Source organism: Ambystoma mexicanum, chromosome 4p, assembly GCF_040938575.1.
Source record: "Ambystoma mexicanum isolate Mex_15411 chromosome 4p, UKY_AmexF1_1, whole genome shotgun sequence".
Classification (NCBI taxonomy): domain Eukaryota; kingdom Metazoa; phylum Chordata; class Amphibia; order Caudata; family Ambystomatidae; genus Ambystoma; species Ambystoma mexicanum.
Window position 1 is genome coordinate 1,120,842,364 of NC_090927.1, and position 22,198 is coordinate 1,120,864,561.

The window sequence follows — 22,198 nt, forward strand, 5'->3', positions numbered from 1 at the left end:
CTGTCGAGGATTATGGTTGCTTGGATGTCCTCTCAAAAGTAAAATATCAAGTGTTGGATAATGACACAGCAGGTGCTTTGGCTTTATGGGCTAGTATCACCTGTAGTAGACAATGTTGCTTAGGGGTTTGGTTTATCAATCAAAGCCTGAAGTCTGCTCTTAAGAAAATTCATTTCTTAGGTAAGGACCTTTTCATTTCACAGTTAGTGTTATGCTCCCTGAAGCTCCCATCATTACTTCCACTCCAAATTAATCTCACAGCTATTCATGGTGGTTACTGGGATCACTTGTTGAGTGTGAGTTACAAAGGGAAAATCTGTTTTTAAGAGAATGTCACACCACCCCCGCACAAAAGAAGACACGCCCCTCACTGGCCCCCGCACAAAAGACACGCCCTCTACATCCTCCTCTCAAGCAGCACTCAAAAACACACGTCCCAACAGAGGTACCTTACTGCCTCAACAGGTTTCACACTGTAAGGCACGACATGGCATGCTTGACAAAACTGGAGTTTATCGCCCTTCACGTTTATGGCAAGTTAATTGGAGGCTCCTTCATCACAAAAAATCACACCGTCCACGGAGGACTGTTCGACACAACACGGCACGGATCACGTGACTAGTTGCCTAGCAATACTGCAACGCTTTAGTAACTTGCGTCACGTGACCGTTGTCACGTGTTTCCCTACGTCGGATAAAAGGAGTCCAGTTACTGACAGCGTTGCTTCACAGCTGTTCTTTTGGATCACATGTCGCTCTCGCTTCGCTCAGGACTTTCACTTTCGACCACGGCTTTGAACTACGGATTGCTCTTTGTCAAACCCTTGTCTACTTTGGAACTTTGGATATATTTGGCTGCCAAACTGTTTTTTCCCCTAACGGATTGTTTCGTGTCTTGCCCTTACTTGCCTTGGAACTTTGATCAACTGTTACCGACCTACTCTCCGCATTACGGACTGTGTTTAGCCTTCCTTTTTGGTTCTCCTGTTTTTGGACCTCGGTCCTGCCTTAGGTGGTTGCCTGCCAGGACTTTATCACGCTCTACCCGGACCAGTTGCCATTAGAACCACTCCCTGGGTCCACGCTCCAACACTCACAGGTACTTCAGTGTTTCGGATGTTTATACTCAGATACTGCTCTCTGTAACAGTACATAACCAATTACCTTCCCTTACAGCGCTCCAGGGGTTCTTCCGGTTGTTCCCGCGTCCTGACTCCACGGACTACCATCTTTGGCCCTAACATTCATTCTGACAGGTATTATCGTGGATGTCAGTTTGATACTTGGGGACAGAGGGATAGCCCATACTCTGCACGACCATCAACTGTGTAACAGACTGTGAAGCCTATTTTTGGTCGTCCAGAGCATGAATCCCTCCACCGGGGACCCAGTGACCGCTTTGATACAGGCAGTGGCGTCCCTCAGGACTGACATGGCCGCCGCCACGACCGCCATACACAACCGGCTTGATGCCCTACAAAGCACACGTTACCCATTGCCCCCAGATGCCGAATTTGGGGATTCTGTCCCCCCAGACCAGCCAACCCCTGTTCCAGCCCCTACACCCACTCCTGTGTTACTTCCAACACCCATTCCCCTTGCCGCTCCAGAACGTTTCCAGGGGGATCCTCGGAAATACCGTACTTTCATTAACCAATGTAGGCTTCATTTTTTGTGCAGACCCTTGGCTTTCCACGATTCAGTCACGAAGGCCGCATTTCTTCTCTCACATTTATCTGGGGTAGCGGCTACCTGGGCAAATCCAATGTTGGAAAACAATCATCCTGATTTGTATGATTTTGATCTTCTCACAGCAGAAATGGCCAAAGTCTTTGATACACGCTATAAGGCTCAATCAAGGGATCTGGAACTCCTAGACCTAACACAGGGTAAACTATCATTGATAGAATACATCGCTCGGTATAACCAACTCGCTGCTGAGACTTCTTGGCCAGAGGAGAAAAAGGCGATTGTGTTCTACCGTGGCTTGTGCAACACCATGAAGGATGCGCTTTCAGTGGTTCCTGCTCTTCCCTCGGTGTTTTCAGATCTGGTGGATCTCGCTTTACAGATCGACGCAAGGAGATCCGAGAGAAGGACAGAAACAACGTTCACTAGCCAGTCCGGTCAAGCCCCTTCTACCACCTCCGAACCCATGCAGATAGGTGGTATCCGAAGCCCGATAACATCAACCGAACGAGAACGCCGGAGAGCGGCTAATGCCTGTTTTTATTGCGGGTTAAACGGACACTATGTAAGGGAATGCCCCCGACGTCCTAAGAACAAAACCCCGGGTTTTCAGAGGGCTCGCCCATGATTCAGGGGGCACCGGCGAGCCTGTCCGCAAATCCCTCTGAACCCGCCTTCGGCCCCGTCAGACCGGTAGTAGTCCATGCCCTTATGAAACCCACTAGGGAGGTCACACATGTGGTTCATATTGTAATCGATTCCGGGGCTACAAGATGTTATATCGATATAGACTTGGCCCATCGTCTCAATCTACCCCTGGTCAGAAAAGAACATCCGGAACCCGTCCATGCGGTTGATGGCACGTCTTTGTCTTCCGGTCCCATCCAGTTCCAGACCGCTCCCTTGGAGGTATTGATCCAGAGTACCCATAGGGAAGTCATGTCATTTGACCTTATCACTACACCACAATTCGGCATTATAGTGGGAATACCTTGGTTACGGCAACACAATCCGTTAATTAATTGGGGAACGGGACAAGTCACGTTCGAATCAGAAGTGTGTCAGCAGTTTTGTCTTGTGGAAAACAAGTCGCTCTCCTCTCCTGCCACAATCCTTGGTGCCATGGCAGCTACTCACATTGATGACATTACACCAGACACTAGGCATTCGCATACCGTGGGGGCCACCCTGGCTAATATTCCCGCCGAATATCATGAATTCCACATGGTTTTTGATAAAGCCACTCCGGAGGGTCTACCCCCACACAGACCATACGATTGTCCGATTGATCTGGTTCCAGACGCTCCGATACCCAGGGGTAAGATCTACTCGTTGTCACAACCAGAGGAACAGGCCCTCAAAGTATACATCCATCAGGCCTTACAATTAGGTCACATCCGTCCGTCTTGTTCCCCAGCTGCCAGCCCAATATTCTTCGTGCCAAAGAAGGAAGGCGACTTGAGGCCATGTGTAGACTATAGGAGGTTGAATGCCATCACTATTAAAAACAGGTACCCTCTACCGCTCATCTCCACCCTACTGGACAGGCTGACAAGGGCTTCTGTTTTCACCAAACTGGACCTAAGAGGGGCATACAACCTGATCAGTATGAGGCCTGGGGACGAGTGGAAGACGGCCTTCTGCTCCAAGCAGGGTCTTTTCGAGTATACCGTAATGCCCTTTGGCCTTTGTAACGCTCCCGCAACTTTCCAACGGTTTATCAACGACGTATTCTCTGACATTCTGGATACGTTCATGGTGGTATATCTGGACGATATTTTGGTTTTCTCATCCTCATTGGAGGAACACATCTGTCATGTCAGAGAGGTTCTTTCTCGCCTCAAGGCAAACGCTTTGTTCGCCAAGCCTGAGAAATGTACTTTCCATTCGAATGAAGTGGAGTTCCTAGGTTTTTTCATCTCCCCCGGGGGTTTGTCCATGAATCAGTCTAAGGTTCGTGCTGTTATGGAATGGCCGACACCGGTTAACATCAAACAACTCCAGTCATTTCTTGGTTTCGCTAATTTCTACCGACGGTTCATCGCAGGCTTCTCTTCCATTGTTTCTCCTCTGACCGCTTTGACCAGTCCTCAGGTTCCTTACATATGGAACCCTACGCATCAAAAGGCATTCGAGACTCTTAAGTCCAGGTTTGCTTCTGCCCCTGTCCTGCAACACCCCGACTCCGACCTCCCCTATGTTTTGGAGGCAGATGCCTCATCATTTGCTCTAGGCGCTGTATTGTCCCAGCCGTGTCCAGCCACGGGTAGTTTGCATCCAGTGGCCTATCATTCTCGGAAGTTTTCGGCAGCCGAAACTCACTACACGGTAACCGAGAAAGAGCTGCTGGCCATCAAGGACGCACTCCAGACCTGGCGACACCATCTTCTGGGGGCCAGGCATCAAACAGTGGTCTATACTGACCACAAAAATCTACAAGATTTGGCTTCCCTGAAATGCCTCAACAGCCGGCAAGTATGTTGGCACTTGTTCTTTGCTGCCTTCAACTTTGTTGTGAAACACCGACCAGGCTACATCCACGGCAAGGCTGACGCTTTGTCCCGATCTCCCGGTGGGGATTCATTAGTTTCATTTCCAGACACGTTATTAGGGAAAGGCCACGTTGTTTGTATGTGTACACCCTCGCCAACCATGCTCACTGCTATCAGACAATGGGTTGCTCAACATCCTCATGCACTCACTGAATGGGACATTATACTCCAGGACGGGCTGCCGTTTGTCCAGGACAAGCTGTTTCTTCCTACCTGCGAGGTACGCAATCAGGCGCTTGCCTGGTCGCACGATGCTGCCATAAACGGCCATCCCGGGCAACAACGCACCCTTGAATTATTACATCGCTGGTGCTGGTGGCCATCCATGAGAAGAGACGTAGAAAACTATGTAAACACATGTTCTATATGCGCCCAATGCAAAACGCGCAGAGGATGACCGTTAGGGTTGCTTCTGCCGTTACCCATACCTCCCAGGCCATGGCACACCATCTCTATGGATCTTATTACTGATTTACCCCGTAGGCAAGGCTACAATACCATATGGGTCATTGTCGATTCATATACAAAAATGGCCCGTTTCATTCCCTGCACGGGCATACCATCGGCCCCAACACTGGCTCGTTTGTTCTTCAAAACGGTTTTTTGTCTTTTCGGTTTACCACAAGTCATTGTATCGGACCGGGGATCCCAGTTCACGTCCTGCTTTTGGCGTGCTCTTACCAAACTCTTGGGTATCGATGCTCGCTTCTCTTCGGCGTACCATCCCGAAAGTGATGGGCAAACGGAGAGGGTTAACCAAGCCCTAGAAATATCTACGTTGTCTGTCCCTTCAGTTCCAGGACTCCTGGTCCAAACTGCTCTACCTTGCTGAGTTCGCATACAACAATTCTCGTCATTCAGCCACTGGGGTTTCTCCTTTTTACTCTATGTATGGGCAACATCCACGCGTCCTTCCGCTCCCTGATTTTTCGTCTGCCACTCCTGCTGCCAACGCCTGTGTACATGATCTAGCTGGTGTTCATGCACAAACTCTGGTCCACCTCCGTGAGGCGCAGTCCGTGATGAAGGTTAAGGCGGACCGTAGGCGGGCTGAGGCACCGGTGTATCAGGTGGGCGATCGGGTGTGGTTATCGACCAGACACCTGCGAATCCCTGGTTGTCGCAAATTATTGCCCCGCTTTGTGGGTCCCTATCGGGTCATTAAAATCCTGAATCCCGTAGCCCTGCGTTTGTCTGTTCCACGTGCTTGGCGGATCCATCCTGTCTTCCATGTCTCCCTCCTTAAGCCTTACCTTGCTTCCACTCGTGTCCTTGTTCCTCCCGCCCCTGTCTCTGTGTCTTCCCAGGACGTGTTTGAGGTCAGTGCCATCCTTGGGTCTCGTTTCCATAGGGGTCGCCTCCAGTACCTGGTGGACTGGCTGGGTTATGGCCCCGAGGACCGCTCTTGGGTTCTTTCCCGTGATGTCCTGGCGCCGCTTTTGGTGTCGCAGTTTCATAGGGATAACCCGGCGAGCCCACGTGGTCGTGGGCCTTTGAGGGGGGATTCTGTCACACCGCCCCCCGCACAAAAGAAAACACGCCCCTCACTGCCCCCCGCACAAAAGACACGCCCCTCTACATCCTCCTCTCAAGCAGCACTCAAAAACACACGTCCCAACAGAGGTACCTTACTGCCTCAACAGGTTTCACACTGTAAGGCACGACATGGCATGCTTGACAAAACTGGAGTTTATCGCCCTTCACGTTTATGGCAAGTTAATTGGAGGCTCCTTCATCACAAACAATCACACCGTCCACGGAGGACTGTTCGACACAACACGGCACGGATCACGTGACTAGTTGCCTAGCAATACTGCAACGCTTTAGTAACTTGCGTCACGTGACCGTTGTCACGTGTTTCCCTACGTCGGATAAAAGGAGTCCAGTTACTGACAGCGTTGCTTCACAGCTGTTCTTTTGGATCACGTGTCGCTCTCGCTTCGCTCAGGACTTTCACTTTCGACCACGGCTTTGAACTACGGATTGCTCTTTGTCAAACCCTTGTCTACTTTGGAACTTTGGATATATTTGGCTGCCGAACTGTTTTTTCCCCTAACGGATTGTTTCGTGTCTTGCCCTTACTTGCCTTGGAACTTTGATCAACTGTTACCGACCTACTCTCCGCATTACGGACTGCCTTGTGTTTAGCCTTCCTTTTTGGTTCTCCTGTTTTTGGACCTCGGTCCTGCCTTAGGTGGTTGCCTGCCAGGACTTTATCACGCTCTACCCGGACCAGTTGCCATTAGAACCACTCCCTGGGTCCACGCTCCAACACTCACAGGTACTTCAGTGTTTCGGATGTTTATACTCAGATACTGCTCTCTGTAACAGTACATAACCAATTACCTTCCCTTACAGCGCTCCAGGGGTTCTTCCGGTTGTTCCCGCGTCCTGACTCCACGGACTACCATCTTTGGCCCTAACATTCATTCTGACAGGTATTATCGTGGATGTCAGTTTGATACTTGGGGACAGAGGGATAGCCCATACTCTGCACGACCATCAACTGTGTAACAGAGAATCAGAAGGAGGATCTCAAATTCAGCTATATGTAGGGGGAATTTAGCTTGTGGGAATCACTAGTGAGGAGGCTAGCAACATCTTCGATCTGGACACATTATGATAATTAGAGAGTTTCTGGTCTCTATGATGCCAATGAATGTGCCAATGAGATACAGCATTTCAGAAAATTAGCTTCTGTCAGGACCTTTCATTACAAACGTGAACTAAAACCAGGAACAAGTTTAAGATCAGCGGTGTTGGTCAAACAACATGAAAATTAAAGATTTCATTGTGAGTTTTCTCAAGTTCATCAGTAATTCAAATGAAATGTTGGCCTGTGGTAAAAAGCCTGAATGTGAGTTTTGCTTGCAACATATCCAAAATGCCAGGTATGAGAGAATGGAATAGATCCATATAAAGTGTAAATTACTTCATATGAAAACACACTCAATAAATGAAAGTAAGCAAAGATATCACAAAAGTAAATCAAAATGTGAATGTGATCATTTGCATGAAGAAATATTATAAGGTCACCCCAGGTTGAAGATGGCATCACTGCATATTATATCCTGGGGAAGTATTTTTTTTTATTGTTGCATTATTAGTTTACATGAAACCTTATACAACATATTACACATAATAAGATATACAATTCATTTTTATAAACAAAGATAAGAGATAAAAGGATCCTAAAAATCAAGTCATCCTCCTTAAAACATCTATCACAACCCTTAATTTTCCAATATAAAAACATAGCATATTAGATTCCTTTTGACCAATTCCACCGTGATATCTTGGATTAATAAATTCAATGCTAAAATTAGAGAAATGTTTACACCCCACATATAACGGCTCCAAAACAAGTGGATAGACATTTCTAGATCCTTGTTAAATCTATCTTTAAAATAAAGTGCACGTTTAGGCTCAAAATAATTACAAGTTAGTACAAGGTGCTTAAGAGTCTCTTGCGTTCTAGTTTCTCCACAAAATCGACTTGTGGAATCGATTAATCCCTGATTAGGTACCACATCTTTATATCCCCATTACCGTATCCTTTCTAAAGTCGGAATCTGATTGAGTCTAAAGCGCATATACATATATCTCGCCTTGTCACACGGGAATCTTTTTAAATAGAGGGGGATACATTCCCTGGCATGTCCAAAATTTGCATACTCCTTGTAAGAGGAGTATGCCTCTACACCGTTTACTGTGTCCATCCAATACGTTAAGGGTGCCCATTACCCTGTCAAAGGGTCTCTAAAGTTTTAAGAGCTGGTTGCAACCTTGACCAATCCTGGCCACTATTAAGAAGGCTAGAGATTAGGGCCAATGCTGGATCTGAATTTTGTGATTTCTTGGTACCAAAATGTGCTATCTGTTCCATTTGGATGTTGGTCGGTTCCTTGTATTGGAGGAAAGTATCCGCCTCTTTATCGTCCGCTAGTGTAGACAGGCCATAACCCAAAGAATTTTGATTTTTTTCTTGGGCACGCACAATATCTGCCACAATCACCGAATGAAAGCAACTTACCATTTGGTGATTGTTATGATTAGGTAAGGAAATAGCGTCTATATCATCGGTTGTTATAGCTCGCAACAAAGGAATTTTTTAAAACAAATTTAATAGATGCGTTCTATTCAGACTGGCAAGTGAATCTGTCTTATTGTTGTTGATCCAGCCCAGGATTTTCCCTGTATGGGGCTGTATCGGAACAGGCTGCATCTTTGTGTTGCCTAAAAGAGGTGTAGCCAATGTATTTCCTTGAGTGTCCTGAATGTTAAAGGTCTGTATGTATATGGGGCTTTCCCCCATGTTATTAAGTATAGGGCCACTCTCATTCTGAACTGCAGCAATCAGCCCATTAGAACAGTGAAACTTGGTAGATACTGCTGGGGCCATAACTTGTGCACTGGGAAGGAAATTCATTTGTTGCTTACCTATAGATGTTCTGGCATGTTTAGTGCTAGTTATTTTGCCAAAGGCTGTCATTTTAGTTTGTTTGGTTTGCAGGCGATCTTGGCCAATTGTCAATTGATTACCCTCTTGGGAGTTAGGATTGATAATTTTTTCTCCCCCCCCCCCTAAAGGACATTTCTTAGTGACCTCCCCCCACTCCTGACCCTCTCCCCTATTAGGATCATTGGCTCCCCCACTATCACTAGACACTTCTAGGGACAGAATATTTCTAATTGATTTAAGATTAGAATTCCTGCCTTTAATTTTTGTGTTAGGCATATTATTAGTTTTTTTGAGCTTCCTAGCTTGTTTTTTTTGTTTTTCACCTATGGTCAGGAGATTGGGGTACCTCATTAATATCATAGTTAGAAGTATTGGAAGGTCGTATTCCGTCGGGTTCGGTCGAACTACCCATTTCCACTACTGGGTCTGTTGCTATTTTCTCCTTATATTTAGTTTTTTGTGTACACTTTTGCCCCCTTTTAGGTGGTGTTTGTTGGATGATTATAGCATCATCACTGCTAATGTTCAAACATTCCCCCTCCTTAGAAATGTCCATAGCTTACTCCTGGGCATTAGATGTGTCCATATCTTGTTCTTGGATACGTCCCCCTGTTGCTATCGCAATGGCATCCAAAAGAACAGAGGGACTGTCAGGATACCTTAGTTCATTATCATATTTATTATTCTGTGGTATTTTATCTCTTTGACTTGGGAGTTGTTGGTCCCTTAACCCTCTGTCTGACGAAGTGGGGCGATCCCCTGAGAGCATGAATTCCAACAAAGTGGTAATTTTTGCATCCATGGTTGCAAGCCTAATGCTTTGTTCCTCTCTATATTTGTCGTATTGTTTCTGCTTGTTAATGTTGTGGTCGTTATAGGTCTTACCCTCCACAAGACCCTCCAAAAATGCCAAGCGAGTAACTAATTAATTAAAGGCAGCTTGTTGGCCTACCATAGAACCACCAAGCATCTCTTGGGACTCACCCATAGTTTTCAGAGCCAAATTTAAACTGATATGCAGGTCAGATAGAAGGGGTAGAAGATAATCTCCTCTATCTTCCTCACCCAAGAGATGCTTTTCCTGTTTATCCTTACCTATAGGTTGGAGTTCTAGTATTACCTGATCGGGTTCCGTGGATCTGTCCACCGTTTCCGGCTGGTCCATAACCTCCCTATCCGTTTGAGTAGTACCAACCTTCCTATGTATATAGATCTTCGGGGCCCCTAGTGTAGGTGGCATGAGGTCTTTTTGCTTTCCCTTTTGTTGTTTCCCCAACATAATAGTATCTATGGTTTCTGAGAGTCCACCACTCAGAGCCCCCTCAGATAGACTCCTCACAACCTTGCCATTGGATTGAGGTCTCCCAGTCGGCATCTCTAAATCAATAATTTCTTTAAGCAGGTTACCCGTGGCATCAGCCATTAGCAAAAAGGAATCATCCAAATCATCACCCCCAATTGATTGATTAAGAATATGATGGGGAGAAGTAGGAGTCCCTTTAGATTGATCTCCCCAACTAACATATTTAGACTGAATAGGGCCAGTAGAAATTTGTCTCTTATCCTGTTCCCCTTTTCCAAAAATAAATACTGCAGGCGAAATGTGAGTGGAATAGTTTATGCCAAATGGATATTTACCCTTGATATTTCCTATTGTGTGCACCTTAATGAATCTAAGCCATGAGCTTCCTTAGCTTTCATTTGTCCCTTTAAATCAGCCTTCTGGAGGGGAGTGGATGCATGAAAGCGGACCACCCTTTTAATCCCCAGCAGACTTTGTTGAAGACATTCTTCATCAGTAAGTTCCTATCTACAACCCAACTTGTCCCCAACTTCATCAGTAAGTTCCTGTCTACAACCCAACTTGTCCCCATCACCCATAAATGTCTCTGTATCTATTATGTCTGGCTTTTCCCCAATAATCGATTGTTCCTCCAAAGCTGTTAAATTAGTGATGGGGGGGGGTCTCTCAATACTCACACAGGATGCATTTTTTGCCCCTCCTTCAACAATAGTTTCAGCAGGTAGATTACAGGCAACATTATTTTCCATGGTATCTAGATTGGTAGCCTCCTCGCACTCAAATGGAGAAACCAGCTGAGGTTCTACCACTTTGTTCTCTTGAGTCTCAACTGTTTCAAACCCGCTTCTAAGTGCTGGCATATTCAATTAGATAAACAGGAGTACTCCCTGTAAAAAATCTGGACACTATTATAGTATAAAGTGCAATATAAAAAAGTTGTCTACCTAGCCAGAGGAGAGTACAGCTCACAGCCTCTGGAATGTAGAAATGAAAATTAAAAAATCCAGGGAATAGAGCACAACCCAATACTGGGAGATAGAGGGTTAAAATGTACGCCAATGTTAAAATTGCCATTAAAAAGAAAGTAAACTCTAGGGGGGAGAAAACTCGCAACCCCTATCTACAATTAGAGCTAAAAAAGGGCTGAGATGGAAAATCAATATCAATAAAGTATAATCAACATTTGAAAGCAACCAAATTCAATATAAATAAAATCAATGATATATGAATCAACTTTACACTGTCTTGGGAACGCCTGATCGCTTGAGGAGCAACCTTAGTCCGTCTCTCCTCCCCAGTGTCCAACTCATCAAATAATTAACTCTAAAGTGTTCCCTCCTTTCGGAGGTTTAAAAGAACATAAGAGTCCCAAATGACAACTGTAAGAGGATTAAAGCCTAAAGGTCAGCAATAATAGGACAGTACCTGGGATCAAAGAGAGCTCCTCCGCAGTCTCCCAGTCTCCTGCCTAATGGCCGACAGACCAAAATTAAGTGATTCTTGCAGGAATTTGTAGAGAGTATAGAATACTGTCACTGAGTTGTCTTTACCCACTGGCTCCTTATTTATAAAAAGCTGTAGCAGGATGCGTGGCTCCCTTTTCTCTGTGGCCTGGAGCCTCCTAGAGCCAAACAGCAGACAAACAGTGATGTTAATGCTGTGCCCTTGTCCCCGCTGCGGGCTTAACGCCGCAAGGGTGGTTGGGCCGGTACTATATGCCTGGAAAGGGTCACATTATCAGTCACGTGACTGCAGCAAACTCCGCCTCCTCCGGGAAGCGAGTGCTGCCCAGCAAGAGCCCCTCACAGCTTGCAGTGCTGAGATGTAGGCAGCAGGCAAGAAAAAGTTCTTTAAACAAAAGCGGTCCTTCTCAGGTTAGCAACACACCCTGGGGAAGTGATGGGTTCTACTAATGGTGACCTTGACATGATCTCCAGAACCACTGAGAATGCTAGGGACCCCAGCCACATGTCCCTGTGAACATGGGGGCTGTGAACCCCAGTTCTTTTTGTGCAGCACACAAGACGGAGAGGTGAGCAGATGCTGTGTTCATTCTCTAAAGGTATGTCTGGTTTTTGGCTTGGGGGTGCCGGGTCAAGGCTGTGTAGGCCATTGACGGGGGCGGAGCATCGGGGTGACTCAGAGGACACATAATAAGTGAGTGCACTTTTTTCATAAAATACTGTGATTTTTGATATTTTGTTATTGCATATTTGTTTGAAGAATTATGGTGGGGGAAGTTCCTCTTGGTGTGGAAAGACAGCATTATTGATGAAGAGATTGTCCTATGATAAAAGGTCAGACTATCCTTCAGTTCTAGAGAGACAGAATTTGAGGAGATGTTGAGTACCTTCGTCTCGGGGTAAGGAGACAGTGGAAGGTTTGACAACATTATGTAAATAAATGTGTTTTTCCGTGTTAGCTATTGTTAGAAATTGTATAAATAATGTTATGGTATATGATATGAAGTGGCATTTATAACGTGCCTGTATAAAAGTGTTTCTAGGCGCGACAAGACAAGAATGGGGAAACAAGGAAGGACAAAATAGCAATCCTAATAGGCCTTTTGTCAATCAGATTGCACAAGTGCGGGGAAGAGGGAGGTGGAGGAGTGCTAGGGGGAGGGGAAGGAGGAAATGCAGTTAACTCACTAGTGCAGCCACCAGGTGGCTCATAAGTGCAGAGAGACAGGACTGTAGTGTTACAGATACAGACCCTTACGTGCTTGGAAGCCCAGAGGCAGTGCGAGTACAACTGGACATGCAGGAGCCTGGGCCTGAATTCAGAGGTTGACCAGTGCACAGAGCAGTCAGGTGCATCAGCAGGGGAGAGGAAGAGAGCAACCTTCAACTTTTGCCGGTAGGTGCAAAAGTCTTGCCGATCGTATCTAATTCACAGCGTGCCAGGCAATGACTCTGTTGCATGGTAAGCAGGCAGTACAAATGAACAAAGGTCATGGAGGCTCAAGGAAGTGCAGCCATTTTTCAGGCCCTCCTGCAGCACTTCACCTCACTGTGATACTTTCAAATCTTTTCTTCATACTGCGGAAGTGCTTTACCTAGATGTTCCAATGGTGTGTCCATCCTATCTGGCCACTCCCTTAACAAAACGCCAGATGTTTCTACTCCAAACCTCACAATCCTAAGAGCAGATTTGCTTATTTACACAACTACTAACAACATTTATAACCACTGTCATCACACTTGCTAAGAATGTCTGACAATACTTACCAACAAACACCATTTATGTACACAATTGCTACTAATACCTGACAACAAGCAGGTCTTCTGTTGGTTGCCTCCATGACCGCCAGTCTGGCTTCAGAGCTATCAGAAGCACGGTAACTGCCCTCCTGATCTACTTTTGGTGATCTGCAGGGGTCTAACCTCTCTCCCTGGCTCTTCAACCACTACCTGGCACCTCTTGCCCACTGCATTGCTACTTTCTGCTCCAATGTTCAATGTTATGCGGATGACACTCAGCTCTCTTTCAGGCTCCTTTCTGCAACTTCTGTTTCGTCTCGCATACCAGACTGTGTGGCCGCAATTCAGGAATTGTATGCCACCAATGATCTCTCCCTTAATGCCAGTAAGACACCCGCTCCCTCCTTTCCTCTCTCACTCTCACTCTCACTCTGGGCCCTGTTCCTGATCCTTCCTGTGAGGCTAAAAACCTTGGTGTCAACTTTGACTCCCCCCTCTCCTTCTCTCCTCACATCTGTGATGTCTCTAAGTAGTCAAACTATCAGCTACACCTCCTCAGAGGTATTCTTCCTTTTCTCACTTTCCCCCAGAAGCTCGCTGTCTCCAGAGCTCTGGTCCTCTATAGGCTGGACTATTGCAACAGCCTCTTTCTGCTCTCATGACTGTGAATTCGGGTCTGAAGTGTGTGCAGACAAAGTGGCCTGGAATGGGAGGAGGAGCTGTGGAGGCCTGTGGCACCGGGAGAGCTGAGATGAAGCCTGAAGACTGAGCCCTGGCTGCTATAATATTGTACGGATCGGTCTCAGCTGTGTGCACACTGGACTGGAAAGCCTGAAAATAACTGTGGTGGTCCCGTGAGCCGAGGCTAGCAAACTGTGTGGGACTTGCAGCCCTGATACTGTGCGAGTGCTGGAAGGACCAGCAATGACACCTACATCACTGCATTGATGGTGATGTGCGGGGAGCTGCTGCAGGCCCGGGAATCTGATGGGCTGCCCTGTGCGGTAAACCTTATGACTCCTGCTAGCAACGGTAAGCATTGCAAGTAAGGGGGGGCTTCTACCGGGTCTAGAGGGCCCATTCTACTATCTGTGAGTGGGGGCAACATTGAGGCCTTCTTTACTGCCTACTGGGGTGGTCCTTGGACAGCGGTCACCTGTTCAACAATGAATGTGCAGCTGTTGACTGTATTGAGGTGTGCCTACCTCAGCATCTGTGGGAATAGCATGTGGATCAGTTTTGTTGGGTACCCAGCCAGCCGGTGGTGCCCGCTGCCCTCCAGCCATCTGCGGTACAACCTGAATCTCTAATCTGGGCAATCAACCGGCTTTATTAAACTACTGAGCTGCACCACTCCGCTAACATGAGGAAAGGGTGGGGGCAAGCCAAATAAAGCAGAGCAACCTGGAGGTGTTTGCCTGCCGACACGAGTAGACTCTGAGCTGAGCCGTCTCCTGAGTCGAGTGAACAGCTGGGACAAGGAGAACAAGACACCGCAATACTCAGACAGCTCATGGAGAGTATGTAGGTGGGGTTTGCCATCATGACTGATATGCTAGATGGCATTACTTATAATATTGCCACCCTGAATAGCAAAATGGAACACGCGTGCAAAAGGGTGACAGCAGTGGAGACACGCATCTGCATGGTTGAGGACATTTAAAAACCAGGTGACAGGTATGGCTAAAGACCTGAAGAGGGTATTGCTAAATTGCAACCACTTGGAATCCAGATCCAGAAGAAATAGTGCTCATATAGTGGGACTCCCTAATGGATTTGTGCATTGACCTATGGAAGCAGCAGTCAAGACCCTGCCCAAAGCATTGCTCAGAGACCCGGACTTTTCAAATGCATTTGTGGTCAAACAGGCCCATAGGACACCAACAATGAAACCAAAACCGGGTACCCCTCCAGGCCTGTGATCCCATATGCAATGCTCTTTCTGGGAAGGTTGCAAATACTGTATCGGTGGAAAGTTCTGTTCTTCATGATACTGGAGGAAGCCGTGGTCTTCATAGAGGCCAACATATCTGTTCATGCCCCACCAAATGCCAATGGAGTGTTGGAGATGGCATCCTGTTCCACGTGCCGAATGTACTGTGCAGTAGTGTAAACCTTGGCATGGTCAATGCAGCTGTCACTTTTTAAAATGGGCAAATACTGTTTTACTCACTCTTTGATTATAGTTAGGTTCTGTTGCGGAATGCTGGGAAGAAACCTGCAGCAGGCAAACAAATGTATGGTTCATCTATTAAATGTAGCAATGGAGGTGATAGTTTCGGAGGCTAATGGTAGTTGAAGCAGTGTACCCCTATGCAATGTTGCTGGTATGGCACTGGCATTAGTATTGGGTTTAGGGAAGGAGTTTTGGGGAGATTGATATAGCCCTGGTTGGAGGTGGGGATGGCTAGGTTTGTTGGGGGGAAAGTTATTTCAAAATTGCTTTGGCAGGCACAATATGAACACCATTGTTTATTGCTGTTCATAATTGACTGAGCTGTGGACAAATTCATATGGGCCTAACCTATATTCTGGTATTTCGATGCAAACTTGGCAGATATCCTCATGGCTTATCCTTTGTTCCAAATTGTATTGGGGGATATGAACACAATATTAAACCTTAAACTAGACTGAACAGGTAAGATGCCCAGATCACTGTCAAAGGCAACAGGCAGTATTCTAAACTAAATGGATAGGTTTAAATTGTGTGATATATGGTGGACTTTGCATCCAGTGACACTGGGGTTTTCTTATTATTCCTAGGCACACAACATGTCGTCTAGGATGGACCTATTCCTAAACTCAGAGTGCCTGTTGGGACAGATGTTGGAGGTTGATATACTTCCCTGTACCTATTTCGACCACTCGTCAATAGTGCTCTCTTTGAAATGGGGTGTGAAACCTTTGGACTGCGCAACATGGCAATTTAAATTGTAGGTGCTTCAAGATCTGGTGTTGTAAAACAAGTGTTGAAGATGATATCTGTACCTTTTTTCATACTACTGAAAACAATACAGTGTCACAAGGTATCCTCTGGCTATCGTTTAAGGTATTAATCAGAGGGAGGGCCCTGTATAGGGAGTTTGGCGTGCTTAAGGCTATCCTTAGAGGTATAGTCCTTAGTGAAGTCAAGCTCAAAGCTTTAGAAAGCAAGTATGCGGCTGTGCCAAGCCACACTGCACTGGCAGACATTTGGACCTACCTAGAGACCTACCTAGAGTTATTTAAGCAACATGCAGAGAAGTGAACTATTGTGCAAAACCTGCTGTGACTAGGAGATATGGTAAAGGGGAACAACCTCATAGGACACTGTCAAACCTGATATCAATGGAAAGGGGCAAGAATTACATAGATGGTGTGTGTGACCAGCATCTGGTTATGAAATATTCAGATCAGGGTATTAATGATGTTTGTAAAATTCAACAAGGCGTTATTTCAGGCACTAGGGGTTATCGATGACAAGGGTGTACACACATTGTTGGAGACTATCCTTATGTCTGTTCTCTTGAAGGGTGCTAGAGTGCATACAAATAACCCATTCACTGTTGAAGAAATACTGAAGGTAATAAATACCTTCTGAAGAATAACTCCCCAGGCCCTGACAGACTATCTGCAGAATAGTATTTCGAATACAGGGCTCTTTTAGCCCTCATCTATTGAAAGTGTGGGAGGAATCTGTACAGAATGGGCAACTGCCAAAGACACTTTGAGAAGCCACTATTATAGTACTCCTAAAACCTGGGAAATCCAGTGAAGAATGCAGTTCCTACAGGCCATTGTCTCCCATGAATGTTATGTTTTTAGGTTATGTTAATTTATACCACTCACGTTAACACTCAGGGGTGGTCTCCAGGTGCTCATGTGGCTCTGCAAGAAAGAGGACAGGGTTGGTTATTGAGGGTAGTGTGATAGGATAGGTCCAGAGCCAGGAGAAACTGGCATCTGTGTGTGTTGGCTTGAAGATGGTTGGTTACATGCACTGGCTTGTTGTATCCTTAAGGGTAAGGCCCAATGCCTGGGTTGTTTGTTGTATGTGGATGTTTGTTATGTTGGGGGTGTGTCTGTGTGAGTTATGTGTAGACTGGCTGGTATTTAACGATGCAGTTGTGGGCACTGGCTTGTTGTATCTGTAGCGGTAAGATCCAGTGTCTGGGAACGTTTGTTGTATGCTAGTGATACTTATGTTGGGTGCATGTTTGTATGTGGTCTGGCGAGCCGAGTGGGCATGGTGTGTTGGGGAGCATGAGCGCGGTGGTTAGTACTTGAGTACTCTCAACGTTATTATAGTTGGATAATCTATACAATTATATCTAAATGTGACGCATGGCTAATCTTCACAAGTCTATCAAAATGTGACGCATGGCTAATATACACAATTCTAATGATTGTGACACATGGCTAATCTACACAATTCGAATGAATGTGGCACAATGTCTAATCTTCACAAGTCTATCGGAATGTGATGCATGGCCCCTCTTCACAATTCTAATGAATGTGATGCATGGCTAATATTCAAAATTCTAATGAATCTGACCCAATGGCTGATCTGCACAACTCTGTCTAAGTATGACGCATGACTAATCTTTGCAATTCTATCGAAATGTGACGCTTGCCTAATCTTCATAATTCTATCTAAGTGTGACGTGTGGCTAGTCGTCACAATTCTATCTAAATGTGACCCATGGTCAATCTTCACAATTCCATTTAATATATCGCAATGGCTAATCTTCCCAAGTCTATCTATATTTGGCACATGGCTAATCTTCACAACTCTATCTAAGTAAGGCATATGACTATTCTTTGCAATTCTATCTAAATGTGATGCATTGCTCATCTTCACAATTCAAATGAATGTGATGCTTGCCTAATTTTCACAATTCTAATGAATGTGGCGCAATGACTAATCTTCACTATTCCAATTAATATATCACAATGGCTAATCTTCACAAGTCTATCTAAATGTAGCGCATGGTTAATCTTCCTAACTCTGTCTAAGTGTGACTTGTGGCTCATCTTCACAATATGTCTATTGTATGTTTATGTTTATGTTTTCCATTTATATAGCGCACCAGGTACCCTAGGGCTTAAGGGTGCTATAAAACGTTAAAAAAAACTCAGACAAGACAAAAAAAACTCATACAGATTGAAGAATCCTGAAACTTGCTTGAGCCTACAGTCCTGAGGGAAACAGGGTCAAGAATAAAATGCAGTCACTTTATGAGAAGAGAGAAGTTTTCAGCCCCTTCTTGAAGATCTTGGTGGATGAGGTGATCCTCAATATGGATGAGAGAGAATTCCACTTCTGAGGGGCTGCAGATATGAAAGCAGCATCCCTTGATTTCTTAGTTTTCAGGGGTGGCATGATAAGGGTGTTGGTTTCATCCGATCTGAGAGATCTGGTGTTTTTTTTTTGCAATGATCAATTCTTTCAAATACGTAGGCATGATTCCATGTACACATTTATGTGTAATTAGAAGAAGCCTGAATGCTACCCTAGCCTGAACAGGTAACCAGTGTTGACTTCGACAAACTTCAGACACATGTTCCCTTCTTGTCAGGTGTTTCACCACTCTGACTGCTCCATTCTGTAGGACCTGTAGCTGATAGAAGTCAGATAGAGGCAGCCCTACAAGGAGGCTGCAACAATAATTGATCTTTGATCTGATAATAGCCCTTGCAAGTGTTTCAGAATTAGTTTCTGAAACAAAAGGCCTATGGCAGCGAAACAGCTTGAGGAAGTATGAAGCTGATGAAACAAGGCTGTTCACTTGTGCCTTCATGTTCAAATTTTTATCTAGATAGATGCCCAGTCTTTTAACTTTGCTCATGACATCTATTTGACAACTATCTATGAGGATTGACTTGTAGCTGGGTCCTAACTTCTCTAGTTTATTCTCTGGGCCGATAAGTAAAAGGTCCGTTTTTGAGCTGTTAATGGCTAGGCCACTGACCACCATCCGATCCTGGATTTCTTTTGTAAACTTCATTAATCCGGCATTCATCCTCCATGTGCTATCCTGAGATGCGGATGAAGTTTCCTAGCCCATAATACATTTCCTTCTAGAATTCAGTACTGCTAACTATAAGGGCCTCACAGTTCACAATAGTAGTAGTGCAAGGGTGGGCAGATTTTCTGGAGCATAATTATGGCTGCGCTCCCCAGTGGTACCAGCTTACATTGGCTAATTAGGATAATGCAGGATATGGCTTCCTTACACAAGTAGGCTAAATGCTGAATATGGCAACCTTACTCAATTAAGCTAAATGCAGAATATGGCTACCTTACACCATAGGCTAAATGCTGAATGTGGCTACCTTATGTTGGGAAGGGTGCAAATCCATCCCACCCCCTAGGCGCTTTAGGGTAAGGTGAGTCCCATTGGAAGAACTGTGATACACAAGGGGACGGGGTGCTCTAAAGGTCCCCACATGATTGTAATATCATACTCAATTTTGACGTGTAGACGTACTGTGCGCATATAAACAGAAGCCAATTTGTAGGTGTGAAGTAGCCATAGTTGAAGCATGAGGCCTGCACAGGCATGTAGTATTTAGTACGTTAGACACAGGCCGCGAGTCTGAGGGGAAAATCTGAACAGGCCCACGCGCTGACGTGAGAGGACCATGCTGCTAAATTCCACAGAAACTCTCCTTTGTTCTAAAGTTGTTGTCAACATGTTTGTTCTAAGAAAGAACATGCCCCGCAAGGCCACGAGACATTGCTAGGCACCTTGGTGAACATGTTATCACAAACAGGCCAGAGCAGGTCTCCACCCTCCACCCAGGCAACCATGAGTTATAGCCCCTTACAAATGTCTGAGTCCCAAGACCCCTGATTTCCAAGATACCAGCTGACCCCATACAAACGACCATAAACCAATCAGCCACAAAAGGTCTAAGAGTATGGTCACCCAACCTTTATTTCATACTGACATGATTTGTAATGTGAGGTGCAGGGATGGATAAATTATAGTTCAAAAGCAAGGGTGGAAGCCTTGGAAGCCGAAAGACGTGATTGGGATGAGTGAAATGTGTGGGTCAGTGAGACCTCGAGACTCCCTCTGTGATCATGCCAGTTGCACTGTATAATGGTAGAGTAGTACTGTAAAATGTAGCTAATTGTCTCTTTGACCTTGGTTCCCTGGAGAAGATGTGCCCATCAGACCCCACGTGATTGAAGATGGACGGACGGACGTCGCTGGAGCCAATGGCCTGGCATCCCCTATGGAGTAGGCCGACCATGTATAGGGCTGCATCAACCAGCCATGTGGGTTTTCAATTTATACGAATGATGCTGTGTCTCCTTTTAAGCTTCTACTTGCCTGCTTTCTTCCCAGAATGTTCCATGGCAGCAGAGTTCTTTGGTGGCGCACCTATTTTTGCAGAAATAAAAGTGTTTTTCAAGAGCTTCTTGGACCTTTTTTCCTTAGTGGGTTGTATTTTTTCTGGTGTGAGCATTTAGGGGCGTGCCTTAACTTACACAATGGGCCTCATTAGGACCCAGGCGGTAAGGGGTTTATGGCGGCGTAAACAGCGCCGACCCTTACCGCCTGATTCCGCGCCACCGTAATTTACGGTGGCGTAATTAACGCCTTCCCCACTCCCATTATGCCCTATGGGGCAAAAAAGGGAATGGGGAAGGGTAAATGGGTTAATGGGGACTTACCGCCCCACTCACCTCGGAATGGGGCGGTAAGTCCGCCAAAAACCATGGCGTAAATGTAGTTTACGCCATGGTGGTAAAGGTACGACCCAGGCGGTAACTTACCGCCTGGGTCGTAATGAGGCCCAATAAGTCTAAGTGCAAGTTATGGCTACCTTACACAATTAGGCTAAATACACGTAGGTATATGATATTAGGTAATAAGAGTGGAGGGATTTTACTGGAGTACAGTAATGGCTGTACACTCTGCCTACAACGCATGTACCTTATCCATCATTGTAGGTTGTCTGCATCATGCATCCCAGGCAAACACGGAGTGGCGCCTCTTAGTCGGGAGCTACCCTTTGCTTCTGGCCCTTAGCCTATGCCTGCACAGGAAGGGCTGCTCTGGGTCTTTCTGTTAAGAGGGAGGCCGCAAACACAAGGAGGCAGGGGACTAAAGGCGGGGAAAAGGAGGGAAAAAGAGAAGGAGGGGAGCAGGAGCCAAAGGGGGGCAGAACAGAGGAATAGCTCAGAAAAATAAAGCAAAAAACTATACAGGAAAGGAGGGGGCCAGAGGGGACCTCTTACCTGAAGCTGGGCCAGGAATGGTGGCAACCGGACCCACTTGCACTTGCCTGCTGCAGATGGAACAACCATCCTGGACCCTGCAAACAGGTAAGGTGGGCCGTAAACACAGCCAGGCCAATCATATGGAATGGTGGTGGGTGGCAGAAACATAAGGGAGGGGAATCACTAAACAGGAGTGGGTCGGGGGAGGAAGTGGAGCAAAGGAGGAAAAAGGGAGGGGGAAAAGAGAAAGCGGGGAGCAGAAGCCAAAGGGGGGGGGGCAGAATAAATGAAGAACACAAGAAAATAAAGCAATAAATTATGTGGGTAAGGAGGGGGCCATGAGTGGAGAACTTACTTGAAGCTGGGCTTGGAACAGTGGCAGCAAGACCTGCTTGGACTGGCCTGTCGCAGATCGAAAGACCGCCCTGCAGCCTGCAAACAGGTAAGGTGGGCTGCAAACACAGTCAGGCCAATCATGGGGAGGGAAGGTGGGCGGAGGGCGGGAGAAACATAGGGGAGGGAAACACTAAATAGGAGTTGGTCAGGGGAGGCAGGAGACCAAATGTGGAGAAAAAGGAGGGGAAAAGAGAAAGGGTGGAGCAGAAGTCAAAGCGGGGCAGAATAGAGGAAGAACTCGGGAAAATAAAGCAAAAAAACATGCAGAAAAGGAGGGGGCCAGAAAAGGAGTACTTATTTGAAGCTGGGCTAGGAACGGTGACAGTAGGACCCACTTGCACAGGCCTGCTGAAGATTGAAAATGTAGATACCAAAGTGT